The sequence below is a fragment of the Microplitis mediator genome, chromosome 3 (assembly GCF_029852145.1).
Source record: "Microplitis mediator isolate UGA2020A chromosome 3, iyMicMedi2.1, whole genome shotgun sequence".
In the NCBI taxonomy this organism is placed as follows: Eukaryota; Metazoa; Arthropoda; class Insecta; order Hymenoptera; family Braconidae; genus Microplitis; species Microplitis mediator.
Window position 1 is genome coordinate 20,927,316 of NC_079971.1, and position 17,055 is coordinate 20,944,370.

General features: G+C 33.1%; 1 long non-coding RNA gene across 2 annotated transcripts in view; it reads right to left on the reverse strand.

Annotated features, from left to right (window-relative positions):
* The window catches only part of LOC130664575 (uncharacterized), a 116,114-nt gene that overhangs the window by 32,942 nt on the left and 66,117 nt on the right, over positions 1 to 17,055 (reverse strand). For both annotated transcript variants that reach the window (XR_008989429.1, XR_008989428.1), the window contains one exon: positions 809 to 1,209. This is a non-coding gene — a long non-coding RNA (uncharacterized LOC130664575). The remainder of the gene's footprint in view (positions 1 to 808; positions 1,210 to 17,055) is intronic.

The window sequence follows — 17,055 nt, forward strand, 5'->3', positions numbered from 1 at the left end:
GGGACTGACGAAGCTTTTAAATGCACCAGTTATTAACAGCAACTATTTTTTTTGTAACTAACCATTAGATCAATCAAATTTAATAACTTAATCCTTTTTTACGACCTTATCAATACATATATACGTATATTAACATATTTAATACAGTAATAATCTATAAAAAATGAACAATAAAAAATAAAACTGCTCCTAGTGGCCTAGTTATTTAGCCCTAATTTTAATCTTTTAAACTTTTTTGTTTATTTTAAAAATATAAATATTTTACGAATATTCAAATAATCATTAACAGAATAACGAGTTATATCTTCAGATATTAATAAAAATAGTTAATTACGGTACTTGTGATAAAAAAAATAAATAAATAAAGACCATCATGTTTTATTTCTTTCGGAGTCGAAATCTTAGAGAAAGTTTTGAGTCTTCGTCATCTTGGACTCAGACATTTTTATCATTACACTCTGCAATCATGATTAAAAATTCACGTACGCATCCCTAATAAATTATACCAGCATTTAAAATATTTATTGAACGTAACAAATAATAAAAACACTGAAGTTCGTTCAATAACGAGTGCTCTTATTATACGTCTCAATAATGCTCTCCTATAAAAAAGCGATTTTAAAATGAATATTTTTACTCGAAATATTTTATGATTATTCCCAGTCTTATTACATGACATTCGCAGCATTATTCTATTATTTATTAAAGCAAAAGGATGCTGAGTATCCCTAAATAATAAAAGTTCTATTTAAAAAATAGAAAATGAAATGTATGAACAAAGGCTTCATAAGACATTTACAATACAAACCATATTTATAGAGCATAGTTTCCTGATTACAGCAACTCATGAACGGGCATAATACCAGAACGAGTACGACGAAAGGGCAGAGAGTGGTCAGGCCTCGGGAGACTTAGCCTGCTGTCGCAGGGCAAAGTTAGCTCGGTTGTATGTCTTAGAGAAGAGAGTGGTGGCCAAGGCGGATGTCAGTGACCGGAGCATGACCCCGGGATCGTTGTACCACTGGCTTTACTTCGTGCTGTACTCCAGAGCTCTCTTTTCTTCAGTTTCATCTTCTCCAACCTCAACCTCTAACTCTGCCTTTACCTCTTCCTAGTTCTATTTCTCTTTCTCTTCTTCATTCTCATCCTCATCCTCGTCCTCTTTTTCTGCCTCTAAGTCGACTTTTCTCTTCGGGCTTAAACTCTGATCTGTAAAAACAACAGAAATTCTCGATTAAATGACACAGTACTCTTTAGACTTTTTTTTTCAATTACAAGCTACAGGACATTGGAACTGAGAGTTTATTTTTATTTAAAAGGACATAATGTTTAAAGTTTATGTTTAATGTTTTACAAAAGTGAAAAGTTACTGGAAACTGCTGGAGAGTGAAGCTGTATTTCTTTAAAAAGATTCCGAGAGTAGAACGAAGCGCCCTCGAGCGGTTGGAGGTTACGTCATAGACTCAATTTAAATGCTCAGCATTGCTGAAATTGGTTCCAGTTGATCTCTAACCCCAGTTTCAATGTATGTACATATCTCCCTTTGTCTAACTTTGCTATCTATTACTTTACTTTACTCCACTCTATTATATAATAATAACTACAAGATCTGCTCACTACATATTTTTCAAATACATATTTTTCTTGTAAGAATTATTTTCGATTTCAGTAGCGCCCTATTTTTAAATTCACGTATCTTTTATAATTTCCTTAATTTAAAATATTTTTTCATGTGAATAAATACTAACGGAATTTTTTTTTTTTATTTTCTATGGTTATTTGGCCCATCTTACGGCAAATGGCGCCAATTTACGCCTTTTAAAACAGTTTACTCCATCTTACGAAGCAAATAATTTATTTAGAGAATTTTCGACAAAGTTAAGGTCTTCTGGAAATAGCTATTATTAGAAAATATATTTTTTTCGAGAAAACAGCCTCAGGATGGTTTTTCTTCTGTTTCTATTCCATCTTACGGCAATGCGTAAATTATTTACATACTACTTATAAACTAATTTTTGAACTCTGAGAATAATGTTACAGAAAGAACAATAATATTGAAATTTTTTAAAAATAGTATGACTCCGTATATCTAAATTATTCCATCTTACGGCGATAATAATTTATTTAGAGAATTCTCTACAAAGTTAAAGTCTTCCGGAAATAGCTATTATTAGAAAATATATTTTTTTCGAGAAAACAGCCTCAGGATTGTTTTTCTTCTGTTTCTATTCCATCTTACGGCAATGCATAAATTATTTACATATTACTTATAAACAAATTTTAATGAACTCTGAGAATGATTTTACAGAAGGAACAATAATATTGAAATTTTTTCAAAATAGTATGACTCCGTTTATCTAGATTATTCCATCTTACGGCGACACATAATGCTTAATTTAAGAAATTACAAGTTTTCATCGCACTAGACACTATCTATTGGAAAAATATAATTTTTTTTAGTGATAAACAGTGACGTGAGACGTTTTACATCGTCCATCTTACAGCAAAATATTGAAAAACGCAACTATTAAACTTTTCTTTTATTTTCTTTTATCCTACAATAAAATTTAGATGAAATATATGTGAAGCCAAACTACTCGTATCGTGATTGATCGAAAGCAAAAAAATATATACAAACGACATGAAAATATACATTAAAATAAATATATAAAAAACGACACGCGCACTCTTGCGCGCGAAATATGTACGCTAGTAGAACATCTTAATATAGAATTACTGTTGTTCTGGAAGTAATTAATTATTAACCCAATAATTGAAGCTCCATCTTACGGCAATGATTTACTTATTTCCTGAATTTCACAACATCATTCAACCCTAAGATTTCTTCCTTATATGAGAGTAATTGTCATTCAAAATCACAAAATTTGACTTCTATCCATCTTACGGCACTAAATAATATTTTCTCGAATAAATTTTTTTTTGACATTTGCAACGAAAAAAGCATTTCCTTTTCTCAAAGAAAAACAAGTATTCGATATAGCTATTATATATTCTTCTCTTGCCATCCATCTTACGACATGAAATAATTTTTTTAAATATTAAAGTGTTCATAGATTTGAATTATGAATTCATTTCTATCATTAATATGGTTGTAGAAATACATTTTATTAATTTTTCAATTTTGACATTCCATCTTACTGCGCAGATAAATTTCAATATTAATCGATTTTTTAAATTAATCGCGTATCCTTAAAAGTCTATTTTCTCTCAAACAAATAAATATTCACAACATTTGAAACATTTTATTCCCATTTTCGCAATCCATCTTACGGCAAAGAGTTTACTAAACAATAATTTATTTAAAAGTGTCAATGGATGTCATTGAAACTTGTAAGAAGAAAATAAAAGTCAAATTACTCAACAAAGTTATTTATTTCTTACAGAAAAGTGTTTTATCATAACTTTAACAATCAATTTTCATTATAAATGACACGTGTAAAAAAAAAAATAATAAAAGTTTCAAACATAAGTCCAGTGTGTTATATGTAGTCGGAACAAAGAAACTCAAATACACACTGTAGGGTTCTTTGAAGTAACGGTTTTATTGCGTCATATAGAAATAAAGTATTCAATGTATACAAAGACTCGGATATTAAAAAAAAAGTTACTTTTCAAAGGCAATAGCAATAATATTTAAGTATTTATAATGTAACTCAACTCAAATTATGAACAAAGTTCAACTTTTTAAACGGTCTTAAGTAATGATCGATATAAATTAATTGCTGGATATATAAAAATAAGTTTTAAGAGGTAAAATGTCTTGTTAATTAAAACATCATGCCCGTAGGAGGCGTTACCGGAAACCGGTCGTTCGCGTGCCTCACATCTTTCTTACCATATTCTTCTTATAGTCTCTTATTTTATTACATTACATTTTTTTATGGATAGCATTACTTACATACATTAACATTTGCATCAATGTGCGCACGTGTTATATATTTTTTCGGCGTAATTTGTTCTTAATTGAATTTATATATAATTACATACAATATGAAGGTGTCAATTACCAAAATTACGAGTATGGGGTACGATAGGCCGGATCAAAAAATCAAATTTGTTTATTGTAAAGAGTTTTATGATGCAATTTTCAGAAAATTTATGCCATACTATGTCTTATTTCATGAAAAAATGTCTAAAAATAACTATGTCTTGAAAATTTAATTTTGATAATTGAGTCAGTAGATGAAAGTTTAACCAAAGAATGAACCCTAATATTTTTCAACTTACTCCTGTAAAAATTGAAGATTTTTAAAAGAAAAAACGGCAATTACTGTTTCCGGTCCGGTTTTCGAAGATCGAATTTTCAACAGATTTTGGAATTTTAAGATCTAAAAAAGTTTTTTTGACCATTGCGGGATGGATGTTCAAGTGCATGCTCTAAAAGTTAATTAGTGAAATTTACCAGCAAATAGTGAATACTCAATAGTCAATAATTTCGAATGCCAATTGTACCACTTTTTGGAATTAGTGGTACGATTTGAACTCTAAATCTGTAAATTTCCACTCGTTTTCACTATTTCACTTTGACTCTACTTTGCGGCAATGGAAAGATCTCTGAAGACTCAGAGCTAATGAAATTTTGAAGTCAATAAGCGAAGAAATTTCCGTTATTCAAAAATTCAAAATTGAAAAAATTTCTTTTTAGATTTTTGTCGCATTACTGGTAAACCGCATTACTCGGGCTATGAACGAATTTCGTGAGCTGAACAGTAATTTCGATATTTTTAACCACCCTTCTGGTATATCAGCCACCAATTTTGCTAGTGCAGTTACTGGATCACGATCAGCAACACATAATACATATGTGTTGAGTACAGGTGCTGATAAGGCTGCGTATTATTTTTGTATCCCTCATTTCATTTCATTACATTACTTTGTATTACATTACATTATATTATTTTACATTATATTATATACGTTATATATATCACATATATTTATCACTCTATTGTTTATATTAGATATAGAATGTGATATCTCTGTTACAATGTTGGCCGAAGCCTTATAATAATTTTTGTTTTGTTTGGAATTTTGTTTTACGAAATTCTAAAAATTTTTCTTGTTTTTTTTGTATTGAAATTTTTACGTCTGTTACCAGATTGTAATTATAATAGATTTGTATTTTAATACTATTATGTATCTGGTCCTGTTATTGGCGTAAGCTGTTGGGCTATAAATGAATAAATAAATAAATAAATAAACCGCGCGGCCGAATCGTCTCAAATTTTAATCAAATTTAAGCACCAATAAGCTCTTTCGATTGCTATAAAATATGTGCAAATCGGTTAATTAGTTTACGAAATATTGTACGGCAAGAAATACTTTTTTTGAATTGAAAATATTTTTTTGGAATTCCAAGTTCAAAAATTGACAAATTATAATGTTTTTTGATCTCTTCAAACTCGAAAACGAGGTGAAGTTTTGGGGTCGGTCTACAGAGTCAATCGTTTTTTCGTTTTTTCATACTAAGGCATGTAAAAAAATTTTAATCGAAGTTATAAAAGTAGTCAATCAAATAATAATGAAATATTTTCTTCATGTAATTATGATTAAAATCTAAATTATGGAGGTAAAGATTGAATAATGCTTATTCACTAAACCAGTCTTCCTACGTATGTATACACATGTGATATAACCCGCCTTCAGTTCGAAGATAAGCAAAATTACTCAATAAATTTAAAAGAAGTGGGTGTTGGAAATTTTTCATAAACATAACTTTTAATTAAAATATTTCAAAATAATTTTTAAACCAAAAGTGACAGCACACTTTCTGTAAAACGTATCTTAGTGCATGTGCGACCATCTTTAAATTTCGTCATTTAATTTCTTCAGCTTGACGATTTTGAAAATTTGAAAAATTTTTTTCCCCCAACTTTATCTTCAAATTTATTTTTAATCAGAGCCAAAAATTTACTTTTCATTCTCGATACGGCCAGATTACATTTTTTTTGTTCAATCAATTATTGGCATAAATCAATAATACCAGCTTTCAATACAACAAATCAACCCCTGATTCAAAATATACCATAAAATACTTTTTTTATCCCTTACAACCCGCATGAAAAAACGTTATATGTGAAAAAAAATACTTTAAAATATATGAATATTATAATGTGATATATTGCACAATATATAAAATGATATTTATATTTTTGCCGTATTAATATATGATAATATATTGAAAAAAAATATATGGCTACAATATATTAATTATATATTTATCAATATAACTTTTTTTATGCATGTTTAGCATATATATCTTGATATATTTTATTATATATTGGTATATTGTATTGAAAGTAGTATATTTATTAATATACAGTATGATGTATATTTTTTATATAAGTTTTCCAGTATATTGCAAAATATATGGTACTCCATATATTTTGCAATATATAACGTCCAATATATTGCAAAATATATGGTACTATACATATATTTCGTACCATGGTATGTTACATAATAAAAACCATGCATTTTAGTTTGGAATTTTCATTTCTATGCTATCGGGCAGCTTCTCAAAAAATATAGGTATAGAAAGACTATAATTTTAAATATATCGAGAAAAATATAATTTCTAATATATTGCAAAAATATAACTTCAATGTACCGCAAACCATAGATTTAAACATATAAGTTCTTCCATGTATGATCAATTATATACAGACAATATATCACTAATTATGAGTCAAAATATATATAAATTTTATTATATTATACTTTATAAATTACATATATACCATCCATATATGACAAAAATATATTGAGCATTATATGATATAATATATATAGAGAAATATAAAACATTATATAAAAAGAAACATTATTAAAAATATATAATCCAATATATGTAAAAAACATATATTCATAAATATATATATTTTTGCCGCTATATATTTATCACATATTCACCATATATATTTTGATATATTTTTAACAATATATAGCTTTTCCATGGGAATTAAAAAACCATTAAATAGTTAAAAATTTCCAAAAAATTTTCATTATATAATATAATTAAAAATGGCATATTTCGCACAATAAAATGAATTTTTAAATCAAGGTGTGGTTTGTCGTGACATATAACATGTTTCCGACAGATTCTGGGCGTCTGTTTTTATTTTATTATATTTTTATTTTACCTCTTTTTTAATTTAACAAACAAGCGGATGTGTCAGAGCTTGGGTTTTTGTGGTTAGGAAATAATACTATACGATGACTACGTACATATACACACATATATACATACATACATACATACACATATGTCTGGGTGTAGTTATATATTTGGTTGTCGAGTCAGGTTGAACGTACTTTGGGCGCGTTCGAGGGTTAAAGTGGAACAAAGCGACACGCGTCCAAGGCACGTCCTTTGTCAGTCCCCACGCGTGTCAGCGAGCACGGGAATCAATAGTCCCTAGTGATTCTCTCATGTTTAGAGATGCGATCTACACTACACTAGTGTAATAGTAGTCGTAGTCATAGATAACTAGTCGTAGTGTGCATGTTGATATAAATTTGTGCAAGTATGGGTTTGATATGTCTCTAGCGTCTCTAGTGTCACTGATGTCGCTGCTATCTAGTGTCATCTATTAAGTCTAAAGAAAAAAATGAGGTTATACCTGAGCATTGTTTGACATTTGACTACTTGATTTATTCATAGCAGCCATTTTTTCATTTATTTCAGTAAACAGAATATAAAATTAAGATAAACAATAGGGACAGAATGCTTATGACCACTCACATCATCAGCACACATGATTGTGTCATTGATTTTACGCTACTCGTTTGTCGTTTGTCCTTCTTTTCGACGGCTGTAGTTATATTCGAAGCGCCCCCACTAGTAGACTGAGTCTAACTCTTGCTGTGGCCAGTCCTTCAATCCTGACACAAAGACCGGTCTTGTGTAAACACTGGCACGTGACGTCCGTTCGGTTAAACTGTTTTGCTTGCACGCTTGTTAACCGTTTGCGTTTCTATTCTGCCAAAGTCACTGTTTAATACATTACATATACTGGATACGCTGGAGTGAATCGAACAAGCAAAAATTAATCTTATTAATTGACTAACACCGAGAATACTGTTTAGGTTGCGTTGTATCTATTCAAGTAATTTAATTTATTTGGAGGTTATTGAGATCAATTGAATAATGGGATTTTAGATAGAAACTTTTCTGTTATACAAAATGGAGTCTGTGTCAAAAAGTATCGGCCGGTTTTTACGAAGCCTGGTGTCAATGTAATTTAATGAGTGATTTATACGACCGTAGGGTTCATTTATTTCAATGACTATAAGACAGGGAAAGTAATTTTTATTAGAAATGTATAATAATTGCAATATATAACAGCAATTTTAAATACAACACATAGATAAAAACGTTGGAAAATCTAAACAAGCACAACTCGCAAATTCGAAAAATAAAAAAAAAACATAATAATCTGAGAATCCACCTAGCAAATAATCTCTCTTGGGATGTCCATGTTGCCCATACTACTGGTAAAGTCTACGCTACGTTAAACTGCCTGAAGTACAGGAGAAATATTTTCATTCGTGTCCACTATTATCCCAATTATTGAATACTGCTCATTAGTTCTTCTTGATTCATCGAAAAGATTAGACTACAAACTACAGCGTCTCGTGAATAACACCATCAGATTTATATTCAATCTTAGACGTGATGAACATGTCACTTCTTACAGGTACAAATTGAAGTGGCTCACAATTAAATCCAAAAGACTTTACGCTTTAGCATGCTTTATGTTTAAGCTTCTCAATTCGGGTGAACCCAAGTTTCTCAGAAGTCTCTTTATAGAAGAATCATCAGAGATCAGAAGATCTGACAGAATTGCAGCGAAATACAATAACATTTCATTTAAAATACTTAACTTCTCGACTACAATCTTCGAACATTCATTTGTAATCTCCGCAATTCGACTCTGGAGAGAATTACCAATTGAAGTCACTGAATCACTCAGCCTAAACGCCTTCAAAAGTAATGGTTTTGAATTTTTCGTGAAACTGGAACGTGATACTTTACTATAGATATGAACCAGGCCACTTAAAATTTGCGCTGCAGATTTGTTAAAACTTTTACTTAAATTTAAACCATTTGAGCATTTAAACTTAACTTCTTTAACTTAACCCTATTATTATTATTCCTAAATGGTTAGAAATTGTTCTCTTTCTATCTTTAGTATATTACAAAGTTTATATCGTTATTTTTTAACCATTTCTAATTATAATGTTTATTAAACTTGATACACGTGTACTTTATTATAAATAATTATGTATATTTTTGCCATTCGGCTTTTGCCTTGGCATTAAAATTGAATATATAAATAAAAAAAAAATAAATAAATAATGATAATATATAAATATAATGAGAAGGAAGAAATTCAGAGTATTCATTATTAATAATAAGAAAAAAAATAGTGTAAAAAAGTGATCAATAGATGGCACTCTATTTGTTAGAAATAATAAAGATAATGATTGGCTGCATTGGAAGTTCCCAAATGCCACCTACGTATTTAATATTTTTAACTTCCCGCTAAGAAAATTACAAATTAAAAAAAAAAAAAAGAAGTTATTGGTTTCGGTCCGATTTTCGAAAATCGATTTTTTATCAGATCTCGAAGTTTTGAGGTCCTAGGAAGCTATTCTGACTATTTTCGGATGGACGGCCGGGTGTGTGTGCGACGGACATCGTCAGTTTTTTTCAAAATTTTTGTTTTTTTCAATACTTATTATTAAAAAATTGACAGAAAATTGTATTCATTTTCTTCATTAATGAATTATCTGACATATGATACGAATTTCGTTGTAGTTGAACATATTTGAACGAGTGTCAATATGTTTTTTACGTGAGTGAATCAGCTGTGACCGAGTAAGCGTTAGTAGAACACATCTCATTGCTTCGCAACATAAATTTATGTATCATAAAAAAATTAGATTCGATGAAATATGGCCAGATCTGGTCAGATATTGAATTAGGAGCTGACTATATTTGAATAGATGTAACCATATCTACTAAATTTATTTCCTGATAACTGTTCAGATCTCTTCATGCATGTCCAGATATGAACACATATCAAAAAACGTGAACAATCGTCAGGAAACAAATTTAGCAGATATGGTCATATCTGTCAAAGTATAATCAGTTCCAAATTCAATATCTGACCAGCAATCCTAGTTAAGAATTTCTATTGAATCTTATAGAGAACAATAGAATCTCGACTATTTTCTGGTTGAATCCGATCAACTCCAATCGGATAATAATCGAAATCTATTGGCCTTAGTCGAAATCTCTAACTAGAGAAAGCCTCTTAAAATCTGACAAAGCCTAAGCTATCGTTATAGATGCGATAGAGAATTCCACTGTTCAGTACCCAGATAATGATTGCTGATGAATTGCAGTGTAGAATATCAGCGCAATTAGTGTATCTGTCCTGTTATTATCAAGATGTCTAGCAAAATTGTGGCTTAAAATATTTTCGTTCAGCGATACCGTAGCATAATAACTTCATCCTAAGAAGTAACCTCCGATTAATCGGACACAACGAACCAAGATCAAGATGGGGTTTACTGCTATGCGTCCACGGAATTGCAACACAAATCTTGTCTAATTCTTTAGCGAGATCGCAAACTTTCCTTCTAGTCATAGATTTAAGTTGTGCTGCTAATGTCAACTAATTGTTGCAGTAAATCGCACCCCTACGCATGCAGCTTGAAAGTTAAATCCTAAAAGATTTAGGATTTAGCTTCTGGCCGAAATTGTTGAAGGTTGGAAGGGGAAATGTTCTTTGTATTACATAAAAGTTGCTTGAAGCTTAAATATATATATGTCCAAAAACAGTCCAGGTTGTGCTTTAATGCCTTGATGCTCATCGACTAGATATAAAGCAACACTACCTCACAGTGTTTACCTCGTTTAAGAGTAGCCAAAGCTGGCCCGTGTTCTTTTGATGCAACTCAAAGGACCGTGAGATATTTAACCGCCGCAAGCGTCTAGGCTTTTGGAAATTCATCCGCTTGGAGGTCATCAAAGGTTAGAGTATCGATAGCGGTCCAACCGAATGGAGAGATAATAAAAATAATAATAATGATAAAAACAGTAGAATAGAGTCCTTTGTTAGATAAAACTGCCAGTCCAATATATGTTAAGCATTTGTTTTTCCGTGTTATCTTGCCAACACTTTGGTCCACTATTGATAAAAAAAAGTATTATGTGTACATGTACAATTTTTATTATGTTTTGTTGCGTTTTTATTTTTATTAATATTTTTATTTTGTAGACATCTATTTATTATATAGATATACAAGCCGTTTTATTTCGGGCGTTTCCGTTTTCATCACGAGCTTTTGGATGGCTTTGTCATTGAGAGGAAGCGGGCAATGGTGTAGCACGAATTGAAATTGTCGAGGAAAATAATACTAGGGACTGGATTCAACCGATTGGTGGCTGCTACATAGAAGATTGAGCATCCAGAGACAAAAAAAATGTTTAAAATAAAATAGCATCAGCTATATACTGCCCAGAGAATTGTATGAAACAGAAATAACGTAAAAAAAAAAAAATATAAAAAATATTGAATGGATTTGGATTGGATTTATTTCATTTTGTTGAAGCCACCAGTTCTAAAAGGGGCTCTTCTGTACTATAAAGCCACATTGATTAAACTCGATAACCGGCATTATGATACATACTAAATAAAAGTGACAAGCTGGAAGTAATTAATAGCAATGGACTATTCAAATGCTACTTTATGGGAATCCCTCGCGATTTTTGGTTGATTAGTTGATTGTCGGAATGAACATACTATTGATTAAATATACATTTGATATTATCAACCCATAATACACTTTCGTATTAGTAATTGTACAGATTTTGAATGTATTCCTTTCAAATTGTACTGATGCCATTGTCTCTGTCAATAGAAAGGTTTCATGGAAATCGAAATTAGGCTTTGGTCATTTCCGATCCTGATCAGGGCATGGGTCCAACGAATGAGTGATAATTTGATATTAAACCATTGCAGTAAAATTCTTTAATGGAATCACTTTGGAAGTTTACGAGAAAACAATTATATTTATAGGGAATATAACAATAAAAAATATATGTGATAATCTAGTAACAAAAGACGGGAGAATTCCATGGGATCCACGAAAGAGGTTGACGAAAGGATGAGTTGGTTGATTGCTGTTTGAAACAGCGGAAAAAGGGAAACCGCGACTGGAAGTTAAACCGTTAGCAGCAGACCCGGGCATCCAGCTAGCAAGTCAGCCGAGAAAAGAGAGGTAGAGAAACTGAGTGAAGAGCGAAATTCGTTGAGGCAACGAAATTATTTTAATTGCAGACTATAGCTCGCTCGAGTCCAGTGATCCCTTGAGGGCTGACCCAACAGTACACTGTCATCCTGGTACAGTACAGAGAATTTCTTTATTTCAGTCGGTTCTCGTTCTCTGGAAGCCCACTCGTCGACAAACGACTAAACTTTTCGAGAACGAGTACAAGCTAGCGAGACAATGTGACGACAAAGAGAATTATCCAAAGAGACGATGGGGCTGAGCGAGAAAGATATAAAAGAGAAATAATAAAAAGCAGCAAAGTAGACTGGGTGATCATCACGAGGATCTTGCTCACGTTGGTGGAATCTGGCGAGCATCGGGCCAAGAGCATCAGCTTTTGCTATCAGCTGAATTTTTAGCCCAACTTGTGTCTAGATCCAAGATAACCTCAGCTTAAGAAATAAAGATTTTATGATGCCAGCTTCTTCTTTTATGTATCCCAGTCTGGAGTTCTTTGTCCTCATACCAAATCCAACATTCGAGCACATATTTTATACTTTATAACTATGACTATAACTGTGGTAGTAAGATCAAGAGGAAGAAAAAAGAAGAAGAAGAAGAAGAAGAAGAAGTTTAAAGAGGAAGCCAATCCGAAAGCATCCAACCAGTTCTGCGATGATGGAAGCAAATACGGAGTAGGCCAACTCTCTACTTCTGGCTGATCTTACAGTATACTCGTCTGGATTTTCTCACGTTAGTATCTGCTAAGATATTATCCATATGTCTGTGTGCTATGATAGCAAGCATAAACGAGGCAAAACACATTTATGTATATTATAAGTACTGAGAAGTTGGGGTGTAGGATCTGCTACTGGTATGAGTACTCGAGTCCTACCCACTGTGTGCACGTGAGATGACTTTAAGCATCAAACGCTGATGCTGCTGAGAGCAGAAAACCTTGGCTTTACGTAGTTTCCGTCTTCATGCATCGATTATTCCGACCACGCTTGCTTTTCTTATCATCTTTATTTCCTCGAGACTTTCATCTGGATATTAAAAACACTTTTTTTATTTCTGAAAAGCCAACAATAAAAAAAGGCGAATAGGAAAATAAAGAAACTGGGAAATGGAACACGCAAAGTTATCTTGAAAATTCCTTAAGACATTATTAAATTGCCAGGAGTTAATGCCTATGGACCATTAAATACAAATCATGATTTGAAAGCTGTTTCTATATTAAGGAGCTCAAGTTTTAGATACGAGTTATTTTTAAATAAAAAATGAAATGTGTATTTTACGAGCGGAATAATAATAGATTAGTCAGCAATGATTCAAAGCTTTGGCACTTGGGGTATTTTAAAGTGGGTCATAAGACAGACATAAACTGGAGTAGTATTCCAGGGATATCACTACCCGAATAGACCAGGTTACGGAGGGTATGACACTTCGAAGACGCATAATGCATTGAATCGGTGTGTTTGTGGGTGGCAAAGTAGCGGTTCCTATGCTGCAAGGCAAGTGTCTCCTCCATAGAGACTGAGTTTTAATACGATCAGGATCGTAACCCATCGTGCCAACGAGCATGTCGTAAAAGGATAAGGATAGTTTAGTCTACTATGCTCGTGGTGGTTTTCCAAGATGAGGATCCTTCGTCTAGGATGCCTCCGAGCTACTGTACGTCCGACTCTCATCTCGTTTCGTTTCGTCTCGTCTCATCTCGTCTCATCTCATCCCATCTCATCTCGCGTCCTTGTTTGTCATGCTGATGGGAATATGCCAAGCGGATCGATGCTCACGTCCAGCCAAAGTTTGTGCAATTTAGCGAACATAAACTCGGGATTTGAATTAGCAATAAAGCAATGCTGCCAACTGGTGCTCTTTCAACGTAGCAAAATACGCAAAACTCGTCAATCACACAAGGCTGCACATCAGTTCACAAACTTACAACTCACAGCTACTATCATTTGGTAGCTTTTGCTCTCGACGGATTTAATGATCTAACAGTTTAACTACTAATTCATGTTACGGCAATGTTTTATGAATGCTTAAGCAAGGAATTAGTTTGGTTTAAATTGTTCATTCAGTTTATGGTTTCAAACAGGACGACAATAGTTGGATTGAATGAGGACAAAAAATCAGCTATTAGTGTCAATGCTAGGATAGAGGCGTTCTTTGGAAACATCACACAACTGCTGTAGAATGACGGTATGCAAAAAAAAACTCATCTACACGCTCGACTCGTTTCGTTTCCGAGGGCAGGATCGAGGTGAATTCGATGTAATTGTTTGGGGCGAAATAAAAATAAAAAACGTGACAGAGAAGAGGAGCAGCGTGTCGGATCCACCGGACAAATTCCCTGGTGCGATTTTGTGCCAGTGTTTCAAGTATCGACGTACACGTGAAGCTCATGGGAATCTAACTGGGAACACCCACACACTCATATACAGACACACTCTTATATAGATTCATTTCTGTTGGTGTGTAAAGCAAAAAAAAGTAATGAAAATAATACTCGCACCAGTGAAAATATAACATGAAAACGTAGATATATATGTAAATGTATGTAAAAGCGTGTATGTGTATATAGAAGAGCTGACGTGTTCAGTCGAATGGGGAAAAACGATTCTGGACATTTTTTTTTCTCATTTTTATTTTTATTTTTAAAATGTATATAGAGGTTGAAAAATTATACTGCAAAAAGGAAAACATTTTGCGTCAGCGGTTACTTTGACAAGTGAAAAATTAATTGGTCATATGTATATATAAATACAGATGTATAAAAATTCATAAAAAATACAGAGGTTTTGAATTTTATTTTTCCTCTTTAAAATATATATGATACGGAAAAAATATAAAAAATGAAACAAATAATAATGATGATAGCAGTGTCACGATCTAAAAGGGAATATCCGAATAACGAGCGGCTTCCTGAAATTAGAATAAAAGTGGCCTCACATCTGGCACAAAACCAACGAGCGAGAAATGAAAAAAAGGTAATGGAGAAAGAGGGAAGTGAAAAAGAAGAAAGATAGTGAGGAGTAAAAGTAAAAAAAATAACTAGAAACTGTATGAAAAGTCTAGAGTTGTGGAGTAAAAGAGCGTCATGAAAAATCTCTAGAGTGTCCTAATTCCGTAGGTGGTTTTTCTGGCGCCGAGAGGTTTTCATCGCTGGGCATCAGCAGTAGTCTAGTGAGGGAGGCTGAAGCGTAGAAGAGAATAAGAGTACCAGTGAGGCTGCTCCGGGGCTCGTGGGAATCGAGGCTTTTTATCGGTCACGAAGACTAGGCAGGCCTGTAGGGTGGCTGCAGGGAGACACGTACAGCATGACTGAGCAGAGCTTTACACTGCTCGTAGACTTTTCTCTGTATATATCTCTATGGATATAGATGTATATATCCAGTCACCCACTCATTCTGTAGCTCTCTGGCCTCGGGTCGTGTCCTCGTCCCTTCACTTTGTGCAACCCCTCGACACAAACCCACTCTCTTTATATAGAAGCAGTTGGCTGGTATTAGTTTCTCTGGAAGCGACGTTGTTGGATGAAAAAAAAAGTACCGAAAGTTCTGTGGGACACGTTTGGAATGTTTGACTGTGGCTGAAATTGTTACCGCTCCAGAAGTAGCTCGTTTTGTTATAAGAAAACTCTCTGGACACTGAAAATGTGTTGTCTGGATTGTTTTTATACTTTGTTTATTTTTTTGTTACCGGAAGCATGAACTGAAGAAGAGAACAAAATAATGGAAAAGAACCAAAGGTACAAGACAGTTTTCTGCATCGTTGAAGCCACTAGTGGAGTATCATCTAACAGAAAATCCGACATTTTCCATTCTCCGTGGACTTTTATCTCGGCTGTCACCATTTCGGTTATCGTTGAACCAAAAAGTGCCAACCCCGATCGGAGGTTTAGTGAGAAAAGAGGAAACATCTTAATCGAGCCCAAGGGATGAGTTTCATGGTTTCCTCGCATGAGAATCCTCACATGTCCCACCGGAAGGCTTGCGGTATCGCCACTGCCGGCAAAAGTCAATCCTCCTGGTTTGCGACTAAAGTGCGATGCCGGCTCTGGTCGTTGTTTTGTGGACGTTGTCCAGTCTCGATTGTAAGTTTATTGCTGTTAACGTTGACATTGTGAGAATCCATACTGGACAATAATGCCCAGGAGATTTGATGGCTATCCTTTCATCACCCGGAAGTACATTAGAACCGGATGTTAGTTTTACCTTAACTCCAACTAGCTTTCTACACAATCGACGGAAGCTTTCACACTTTTTTTTTCATCACGACAGATGATTGATCGACTCGGCTATCTGATTGCGTTAGCTGGTCTTTTTTTCCCACCACTATTCAAGACCATCCATTGCGGTTATCATCAATCATGGGATAAATTACAATTTTGACTGATAATTTTCCTAGATGGGTGAAAAAAAACCAACTGAAATGATGCTCGCAACAAATAACTTTTTCGACGAAAGTGCTATTCACATTTAGATATCTCATATCTAATATCTGTCAGAGTCTTAGACTATTTCGACGTCATTTCCTTATTCCTTTTTCTTTTTCAGTGACAGCACTTTGCAAAGATGGCCGCACCCTAAAACTTATTGTTCGGTAGCGATTATCTCACCCCGTTCTCGAAAAATTTAAAAGCTCGAGGGTGTCTACTTCTACAACAACAACTTTTTACTCTACTTCTTCTTATTCTCGTAGTCTTTTCATCCTCTTCAGATAAGGAAGAATTGTATTCCACAT